Source organism: Pseudorasbora parva, chromosome 9, assembly GCF_024679245.1.
Source record: "Pseudorasbora parva isolate DD20220531a chromosome 9, ASM2467924v1, whole genome shotgun sequence".
Classification (NCBI taxonomy): domain Eukaryota; kingdom Metazoa; phylum Chordata; class Actinopteri; order Cypriniformes; family Gobionidae; genus Pseudorasbora; species Pseudorasbora parva.
This window is the reverse complement of record NC_090180.1, coordinates 45,518,043-45,529,177: the sequence shown is the minus strand read 5'-3', so window position 1 is coordinate 45,529,177 and position 11,135 is coordinate 45,518,043. Positions and strand designations below refer to the sequence as shown.

At 36.8% G+C, this 11,135-nt stretch overlaps 1 protein-coding gene across 2 annotated transcripts in view; it reads left to right on the top strand.

Moving 5' to 3' along the window:
* Positions 1–764: 764 nt before the first annotated feature.
* ankrd12 (ankyrin repeat domain 12) overlaps positions 765–11,135 on the top strand; it is a 72,813-nt gene continuing 62,442 nt past the window's right edge. For both annotated transcript variants that reach the window (XM_067452804.1, XM_067452803.1), the window contains exon 1: positions 765–951. The gene's annotated coding sequence lies outside the window, so the exon portion shown is untranslated. The remainder of the gene's footprint in view (positions 952–11,135) is intronic.

Here is an 11,135-nt window from a genome sequence, read left to right as displayed (position 1 = left end):
TCTCTTACATATTTACTCCATGAGATAAGCAGAAAGTGGATGCCTTTTACTTATAAAATTAAAAGGACATTTTCTAAATATTATTTATCATTTTCTAAATCATTTACCATCTACTAACATTTCTAAATATTATAATTATAATAAACACAAAACAATCCAAACTAGAGAATATAATATAGGAAAATAGCGCACATAAAATTAATAAATATATTAGATCGAATAAAAACAATTCTTATTTTATTATAGGCGCAAAACAATCAAACATAATCTAAACTGTAAAACCATAACATAAGAGAATATAGGACACAATACACATAAGTCACACACGCACACGCACACGCACACGCACACGCACACACACAAAATAGATTAAATTAAAAAACGCCACAGGACTTATACGTCTTCGCATTCCAGCCCCGCCCACAATTTCTATATTCTGATATTTACAGTATCCCCTCCCTTCCCATGCATTATGTATTTGTATATTGCAAACAATTAAAATAATATAATAAATAAAATAACTGATAAAAATAACGGGATTAAATTCAATTGAAAGATAAATGATTGTATAATTGAATAATAGTATACTACAATATTATAGTAAGCATACAAAACATAGAGGATAGATATTCAACGGCAAAAATATCAGTGTATGTAAGTCACAGCCCAGCAGGACAGCGAGCACGAGCACGCGCAAAACGTATTTGAGCGCCTCGGATCACGTGACCCCCGGTCCGCCAATGAGCTCCCGAGCTTTGCGTGTTTTTTCGCTGGGGCTTTTCTTAGAGACGGGCTGACGGCGATGTTTTCAAAAGCAGCACTGAGAGACGTCACACAGCCGTAGGGTTAATGTTCAGTTTTTACCCTCCGACACACACATTTCTTTTTCTTAAAACCGTCGAGATTGTGTCTTCTGCTCGTGGGTGAATGACGAAGAGGAAGCCAAACGCGGTAAGCAGAAAGTTTCGGTTGTTTTTTTGTCGCGGGTTCCGACTGTAGAAGGAGGAAAACGCATTTAGTTTAGCTACGGAGAGCTTAAGCAGCCAGTCTGAGTGCTAGGGCAACAATAACGCAGTGTGTGTGGGGTTTTCGAGTCGTTTTGAATGAGTATTAGTATTAGCATGTTTGTGTTCTGGAGCGTTGCTAGTGTGCCGCGCGTGCGTCAGTGACAGGCGCGTGCGGTGTGCGTTATACGCGGGTGTGAAGAGCTGGAGGGGCCCGCATGTCTCTTAAACCCACTGCGGGCTCATTGTCTGTGCGTGAGAGGGGTGGCGCAGACCGCAACCTAACACTGTATGCTGTAGTTTTCATAATAAAGCAGTTTATGTGGCATCCTAATGTCAGACAGTCAGGCAAAACGCATTGCATTTATTATAACGTTAATTTGCATTATTTTCCACCACCTGTTTTTTCTCTCTTTCTAAATGACTGGAGCATGTCTGACATAAATGCATGGAATGTATGTAAATATATTTGTATAAGCATTTCTTGGCGTGTTATATTGAGCGCGGTTGCAGCTGCGACGTGCATGAAATATTGTATCCATGCATGCATCTCTGCTGTCTGTGTGTGTGTGGTTTGCACAAAGCTTTATTTGGTGACCGTCCTTCGCGCAGAAACCTTTTGTCTAAAGGACGTACCGAGGCGTCTTCAGCTGTGCAGCGACAGCCAGAAGCTTGTCAAAATGCAGGTGCAGTTCGTGGTGTCTATTATAGAGATTTTTGTGATGACATAACACGGTACTACATTGTTTACTATGAGCACAATCTTAATAGCATGTATAGGTTATATAGACCTCAAATATAATTAAACAATAATGCATCATTCACAAATAAACTAAATGACTGCTTTCAGAATTAATACCCACCCTGTTATCAAAAAAATATATTATACAATATACGTAATACAAATATATATATATATATATATATATATATATATATATATATATATATATATATATATATATATATATATATATATATATATAGTGTGTGTGTAATTACAGTTTTTTTATTACTATTTTGTTCTCTAAATAAACTGAGGCATTAGCACAATATATAATATTAAGTACCTAAAATATAATTCAACAATAATTCATTATTCACGAATAAATTAAACATCTGCTTTCAAAATTAATACCATATATTTTAATAAAAAAATATATATATATACATAAATAAATAAATGTGAAGAAATTACTTATTGTAAGACATAAAATATTAGTTATTATCATTATTATTTCTGCAAATATTCTACATTTAAACTATACATATTATTGTTGTGGGTTATATAATGATTTAAGCATTTTTGGTTTTGATTCGACTTAATTTTTTTTGAGGAGGACTGATTTGATATTCATTTTAGCCTCTGAGTATGAAATCTAGATCAGATGTTTACGCCCACTCGCTAAGGCTTGTTCTGCACTCACACACTTTCAGAATGACATATTAGGGATTATTATTATTCAGAGATCTCAGTTTTCCCCAGCTGGGCCACCGTCCAAGGAGAGCCTGTGGTTCCTGCTGTTTTTCCATTGACCCTTTTTTAAAGTCACGGGGCCACATGCACGAAAGGCCCCTGTGTGAGAATCTGTGCTATTCAATGGGGTTATGACGAACGATAACAGACTCGTTTCGTTTCTGTCTAGGTTGTTTCAGGGCTACTTAGCCTCCAAAATGCTTGTTTTATAGTTATATGGCGTGTTTACGTTAGATAAACGATCCGTGGTGGTGCTGATGCGGTGGGAATTTGCAGCGACTGTCAAGGCAACACTCGCACGTATCTCAGCAAAATAACAAACTGCGTTTGGCAGATGGAAAGTGACACAGATTGAGCCAAAATAAAGATAGACTGACTATGAAATTGAGCTTAAAAGTCTGAAATAATAAATGTAACCACAAAGAGGCATATTTTTTTCTGTTAAAAACATTGACACGTGTTAATTTTTTGTCCTTTGGGCCTAAAAGTAAAAACCGTTGTTATGTCACAGCAGCCACACCTCTCTTCTCCTCTTAATACCTTTTTTTTAATCCTTTTAATTCATAAGAATGCTGTGTTTAGCATAACATTCATACGTACACAGGTTTACAGCAGTAAAAACAAAGAATATGCATTTCCTGTGCAAAAATATTTGTTCTAAATATATTATGTAGTGTATTGTTTTTATTAATAGCCAGACCAATGAATGGACCAGTGTCCATTTTGAGAACAAAATAAGCCTTTTTTCCCCAAATTGAATTGAATAATCCTTACATATTTTCATTGAATTGTTGAGCAATCCTTAATAAATGTAAATTTAATTTAATTTGATAGAATTTTACTATGAATAGAAATGTGTAAATCTTAAAGGCTAAATTTTTTAAAAGTGTATTTTCTGTTATCAGTAACTATATCCGGTTGGCTGATTGAGATCTGCTAATATTTCCCACATGTTAGTTTCAAATGTTGATGCCAGCTTTGTAAACATAAAAATTCCTGTCAACATGAATTTATAATAGTTATTGAACTTAGTGTAAATACATACTATGGCAATATTGTGCATTATGTCTGATTTTCCATAAATTCTTATAAAATGTATATAATTTTTTAATAATTCCACATTATATCAGCCATCTTCCAGCGTTGATATTGGTGTTATTGGGCATTAAATAATCTATATTGTTCAAGCCATCATTGTTATTTAAAACCATTGTTTTTTTTTTTTGGTATTTTATTAGCATGTTAGCTTGGCTTATTTCTAGGGATGCACGATATTGGATTTTTGCCGATATCCGATATGCCGATATTTTTCAGCTCATTTAGGCCGATGCCGATACCGATGCCGATATATGTTTATTTTTTCCCTTTGTTTGGAAACAACACCATTTTGAGCAAACATTTTTTTTCATTCTGGTTTCAGATTTCTGAGGTATCCTTACTAAAAGGATTCTTGTTGAAGATAAATAAATGTTAATAAAGTTCTTTTTATGATAAGAGTATATTAAAAGCTCTGAAAATAACAATAATAAAGTCAGTAATTTTTCACCCCAGATGCAGCTGTAACCTAGTATTGTATTTTTGGATTTAACGTTTGTGCACATGAAGTGGGGGTGGCATGACATCCATTGATGCTGTCTTTTAATTCTACAATTATTGTAGAGCTCCTTGGATTATTTTTCATCATCCATTTCGTAAAATTTTATTACAGATTAATACACTGTATATAAAAGTATTTAATTTACAAGTGTCATGCTTGTGATTTATGACATCATTACTGATTTGTTTATTCAGAACAAGAAGTAACTTCAATTTATTTGTGTATTCTACTTTTCATTGTATTAGTGTAACAACAGCGCACCCACTACATGTATAAATATATAGCGGTCTAGCGGGAGGGCACTAGGACCTGGAGGAGCTTCTGCTGCTGTGGAGGCTGCCGCACGTGCTAGAGAGTGGGGAGACGCGATTGGGCTTGTTTTGGGCTAGTTTTGTTGTGAAAACGTGGCAAATCTGCTGCTGACGGTCACGTCCTTCTGTACGTGTATTCAGAAATTCAAGGCAGCATTTAAAAACAGCCAATATAAATCACTGTACATGCAATGTATTGTCTTGTTTTCACTTGAAGAATGACTGCAGTGCTGACATGGTCTTATCGCTGTAGCACTCCTTGCACACGTGAGTTATTGCAGGCGCATATCAACACGTTATCATATCGGCAAGGCATATCGGCATAATGTTTTCATATCGACCGATGCCGATTTTTATATTTTAAGCGTTTATCGGCCGATTCCGATGTCGTGCCGATAATATCGTGCATCCCTACTTATTTCTAGGGTTTAATAAACAATATTATCCCTGTAATACTAGGGGTAGGTAATACGACTAAAATCTTATATCACAACATGAACAACTTTAATTCACAATAATGACATGTATCACAGTTTGGTTATTTTTGCTTTAATGTTTTTATGAAATCAAAATTTTATAACATTTTCTTGTCACCAATCTTAATATCACAAAAAACACCAGCCTAAGTAAAAAACTTTGTAAATTAAATATACATTTATTATTACTTAGTCTATTTAGAGATGTTCTCTCTTTTATTGTTTGATTTACATTAGTGACACGGACAACACCAGATTTATTAGGCTGCTGTCACTTTAAGACCAAATGCACGGGTCTATTATATGTGTGCGTTTTCTACATCCACCATGTTGTTATCCTCATGTGACCTACCAGCATGAGTTGTGTCCAAGCGGCAACCTCCCACGATCTCTCTTGAAGCCAATACGGATGTAATGTAAACTGCAGCTCCTCAACTGGCCACTAGGGACAGGCTCCAGAATCTCATTGAGCCCCATGTTGAAATTCTCAACTTAACAGCAGAAAAAAACATGTTTACAGCCTGGTACAAATTGTGGTTTTGGCCTAGAAGGCTAATTTTGGCCTTCATGACAACTGTGAGGGGGGTGAATTTTTCTATAACTCATTCGTTTATGTTATATAAAGCCTTAAAGTTCTACAAAATTGGGGCATGGTTACAGGTGGATAGCCATTTATCTGCCGTCTATAGTCATTGCGTCACATAAGCTCCGCCCACATCCCGCCTTTTTGCCCATTTTCTGTTATCCGGGAGTGACTCGCGATGACTCGCTCGCAAGATGGCAACCCCCAGCTCGACCCTACTTTAAGCTTCAGAACGGCTTATCGAAATCCTATGGGTGACGTCACGGACACTACGTCCATACTTTTTTCAGTCTATTGTTGTGTCGTTCAGTCATTCATAAATCCTCTCCTGTAGCCTCATTGGGATAGTAAAGTGTCCATCGTATGCACACCTCAGAATTAGGGATGGCGAAAACTAAAAATTTTCTTGACCGACCCCTGAGCCTCATTAGCCGGTTGAAACCGGTTAACCGATTAGTTTAAAATATGCAGCGCTATTTGAAATAACAAATTTCGCAACTCTGTCGCATCTCTCTATGATCTCTCTGCTGCTCTGCCTCCTGCTCTCACACACACACTGTCCCAGCGCCGCCGCCTCCCTTCCACTCACGCCACTTTTATAAAATCCCCTACAGCGCGAAACATGAGTCCAGCAAACGCAGCGCCGAGGAGCTTGTTTGTAATCGGAGGACAAATGGCTCCTTAGTTTCGAAATGGTTTGGGTACAAGGTGATCGCGTTGAAAATAAAGGCATTTGTCTAGCGTTAGAAGCTCAGTTTATGTGTTTATCGCTTAAACAATGTTCTTAACACTGTGTTTGAGAAGGGTCCTGTTTTGACTGTTGCACTGTAGTGAGAGCAGAGCTGAGATCGCAAGGCTGAATCCGAAATCGCCCACTGAAGCATCATTCACTATTCCCTACGTTATACATTAATATAGTTCACTTGAAGGAGTGAATAAAAACGAGTGTGTAAAGTCGGACAGCCTCTGGGTGTACATCGTCTGTACACTCGTTATTGCGGTGCAAAGTGAGACTGAATAAGTGCACTCAATAATGTCCACTATCATTTTGGACACCACTGCAAATGGCTGTCCCCTCAAATAATGCCCTATTTGAGGTTACGGGGTCGATTTTCGGCTTCGGCCCTTACAGTGGAGAATTCAAACTTCATGTGGCGCGCATAAAGGCGTGATGAGATTAACAACGCTCAACGCATGAATGCGCACATATTTCATCACGTCTTCAAATGAAATGTATACAACGGACACGCATACATCTGATAACGACAGCGATGACACATAGATTATTCTGCTACAACATGGAAGGCAATGATGTAAATTAATAAATAGTTTATATTAGGTGGCCTTTAGTACTATGTACTTACATCAAAAAATAAGTACAATGTACTTACTGTGTTCAAATTGTATCGCAAAGCACTTTTGCTGATATTGAGGTGAGATACGGGTAGAGTTAGGGTCAGGTGTGGTGGTGTGGTGTGGGTCAGTTTAAGTATAGGGTTAGGTGTAATATCCTTCTGCGTTTATCCCTTGTTTTTTTAGTTTGTTGTTATATAGGACTAGATTTTTAAAATGCTTAAATACTTTTTTTCTTTCTCCGTGGTTGTATTTTAATGTGTCTGAAATTAGTGTTTTATTGGTGGTTGTCTCCTCACAGCATCATTTTGTGGGGATTTGCAAAATCTGTATTAACTCTAGTGTGGAATTTTTCTACAATATTCACTCATGACAGTAAAATAGTGCATTCTAGTCAATCTACTGCAGTATTTCCTCTGTCAATCAGTAGAAAATGTGGTTAACACCTGGTCATACATAGGGGCAAAAATACTGTAAACCCGATATAATTTAGAAAAATACTGACAGTGATTATACATTTTATAAATATAAAAAACTACCGCAGTGCTTAAAAATGCATGTTAACGTAAGCTTTCATGACCGCGCGACACTGCAAGGTCACACGAGTGCAACCGCGAAATATCCACCGGTTGACAAATATCCACTGGTTAATCGTGTCTACCGGTATATTGGCCACCCTTGTACAATAATTTACGATCTGAAGTCTCTAGTGCAATAGAAATAATAAATGAAGTGCATTTTCAGCTAGATCATATTTTATTTACAAATGTCCCTGCATTAGTTGACATGAAGTACTTAGGAAGTTGACATGTAGTTTGATATGCTAAAACAATGCGAATACTTTCATTCTTTTTTTTATACTATACAAAGGATATTATAAACTTATTTTAACCTTAAATTGTAATGTAAGAAAGGACATGGGAGACATTCTGCATCAACCCAACAACACGTCTGTCTGCAAGACATCAGAAGTGCACCAACTGGTGCTGCACATTTCGCTGCTCTGTTTACAGTCGTGTCCTACTTTTGCTTTCATTTGCACAGATGACACCGGTACGCTGCAGCGTTTCTGTCGAGTTCACCCACTGCGTGCTGGACGGTTAGAGCAGACGTGTTTCCACGAAGCTCGTGCGAGCTGAAAGCTGGTTGCATGAGAAGGAAGGAGGGAGGGAGAAAAAGGGAAAAGCGCGAGAGACAGAAACATGTGTGTGACTCACTCTCCTACCCATTAGACGTTGGCCTTTGTGATCTGAACCATTCCCGTGAGAGACCTCTCTCCCCGCTTCACGTTCAAACTGGATGCCATTTTTATTTTGCCGAGCTCCTTTTTTCCCCGCACAGACACAGGGCTTTGAAGTACGAGGTTTTAACGCTGACAAAAAAATAGAGGCTTTGTGTCTCTTCTTGATGTTGATCGAATTTGACACATTTTTTATTGCTGTTTTTGCTTAAATTATTTCTAGTATTTGGTTCTGTTTTACTAAATGAAGGTTTGAAATAGGCCCTCGTTTAAGAGCTTGTCTGTCTTGTACTGCTTTTATCCTGTGTGTTTGAAGAGCTTTCAGTATCACTGACCTCTGGATCCATTTCGTAAAGTAAACAAAAGCGCTTTCAGATTCTGCTCCGAGCAAATGTAACCCAACAGCCGTATATCGGTCGTCTAATCAGCAGGTCCAGGCTTTTTCACTTCATTACCTTCTTTAATGTTAAAGTTTTTGGCCAATTTGATAATTCTCACAGCTGACCACCAGTATGGATTTTTTTTAATGTTTTTTTGATTACCCACATCTCGAAGAGCAGGGTGGCTATAATACTGAGATATATATAATATTTTATTTTTCAGTTTTATTTATTTTATTTTATTAATTTACTTATTTATTTATTGTTGTTGATTGTTTTTTTAATTCTGTAGCACTGAGATTTTGTTTAATATAAAGTGCATTATAAATAAAATTTATTTTATATATATATATATATATATATATATATATATATATATATATATATATATTAGGGATGTCAACGATTAATCGATGATCGATTAATTGTCGATAAGACATTTGATCGATAAGACTTATCGATCATCGATTAAGCAGGGTCATGCGCATGCGTGCGTGCGGCTCAACCGCGAAACGGGAGGAAAAATGATGCGAGCGTGCCCGAGTTCTGTTTGGGACCATTTTACAGCTGGAGTTACACACCTTCATCATGACTGCAAGTTTGCATGTGCATTCGCAGCCTTTTGTTTTGTGCAAATGTAAGTTGTAATATTGTGTTTATTTTGTGCAGGCCTATCTTTAGCTGATTTATCTCATAAGGATGCATTTGGTTAATAATTAACGTTAGAGGCGAGCGGTAGTAAAAGCGTGGCGATCAGCTTCAGCTCCAACAGCACTAATAATGGCTATGATTGGGACTGTCATATTACACAACATTAATGAGAACACTACTGTAATAAAACATTGTGATTGTTAAGTATTTAGGTTTATTTGCTGTGTGTTTCATTGCGTTGATCCAGGAAGAGCGCGTGCACAACATGAGTCACGCATTCTGATTCGCGCATATAACTTGTTCAAGTGCACTTGTGCATTCGCATCAGATTGTGCTGAAGTAATTTGTAATATTAAATGTATTTTGTAACGTTATATATGTGATCAATCATGTAGGATGCGTTTCTTTTAGTAAAACGCACTAGCAAATGTCTTCAGTCAGTGATGGCTAACGGTTTTCATTCAGTGCTTCAGCTTTAGCGCATACAGAGCAATGCATAATAACGATGATTGGGACAGTCATATTATATATCAGAAATGAGAACACTATTTTAATAAATGGTTGTAAAGTCACTGGGTTTAGGTGCCTTGTTCAGAGCGTTGTTCCAGGAAGAGCGGGTCTCCCATTCTGAATATGAGCAACTCAATTCAAGTTCACTTGTGCATTCGCATCATTTTGTGAAGATATATAATTTGTAATATTTTGTTAACTTTATATAAATCTGATTAATCTCATATAGGAAGCTTTTTGTTGAGTTAAATAACGTGCTAGCAAAGAGCTTCAGTGTAACTTACCAGTGTTGATCCAGCGCATCAGCTTCAGCTCGCGCAGTTCAAACAGCAACGCACAACTAATAATAACTATGATTGGGACTGTCACATTACATAACATTAATGAAAACAATATTTTAATAAATCGTTTTGAATTAACTGGGTTTAGGTGACGTTTCAGCACGTTGTTCTAGCAAGTGCGTCCACAAATTCTGAATAACAGATCTGAGGCGGCGTTCGTGTTGTATTACATGTTATATTTGGTTATCAAATAAGTAATTTAATTAAATTATAAATAACATCGACTCATTTTACAATCCCATAGCCCTTTGTTTAGATAAAAAAAATCCTTCTAATTCATTTGGTGAAGAACATGGCGTTTTGAGCAGCATTGCACAAAATTATACTGTCATGCTGTCGGCTATAAGCCACTGCTGTAGACGCATATTTCAGTATTATGGTTAACGATTAATCGATTAATTGATCGTTAATTTAAACGACGATCAATGAGGAAATTTGTGAAAATTGACATCCCTAGTCTATACGGCTAATTTTGGCCTTCATGACAACTGTGGGGGGGTGTATTTTTTTAATCATCTGCATAATTATGGGCGTGGCCACTTTGAGTGACAGGTGGATTGCCATTTATCCGCTCCACTGTCTGTTAGTCATAGTCACCTCAGCTCCACCCACATCCCGCCTCTTTGCCCATTTTCTGTTATCCGGGCGTGACGCGCAATGACCCGCTGCCAAAATGCTCGTCCCTACTTTACACTTCAAAACTTATCTTCAGAATCGGTGACTTCACGGACACTATGTCCATATTTTTTCACAGTCTATGAGTAAAATAGAAATTTTGTGAAGTATTATTACAATGTAAACTAAACTGTTTTCTATTTGAATACATTGTAAAATGTCATTTTGTTATTTCTGTGATTCAAAGCTGAATTTTCAGCATCATTACTCCAGTCTTCAGTCCATAGTTCAGCACGCATGTGATTCACAGAGTAATTGCAAAGTTTAACCATCATAGAGTGAAAGTTGCACGTTTTGATCTGCCATTTTACACATTCAACCGATTTTAAACCAATACAGCCCAAGACCAATTCATTAGTCATTAATCAAACACTGTGTTTGCAAAAAATTTTATGTATATGTAATTTATATAGTAAACAAATACTAGTGCTATTTTACATTTACTTTTTAATATTGTATTGATTGTAATTAATGCTGAAAGTTGACTGTTCACTTGCCTTTTTTAAAATGTTTGAATTGTATTCGTTAGGCTAATTG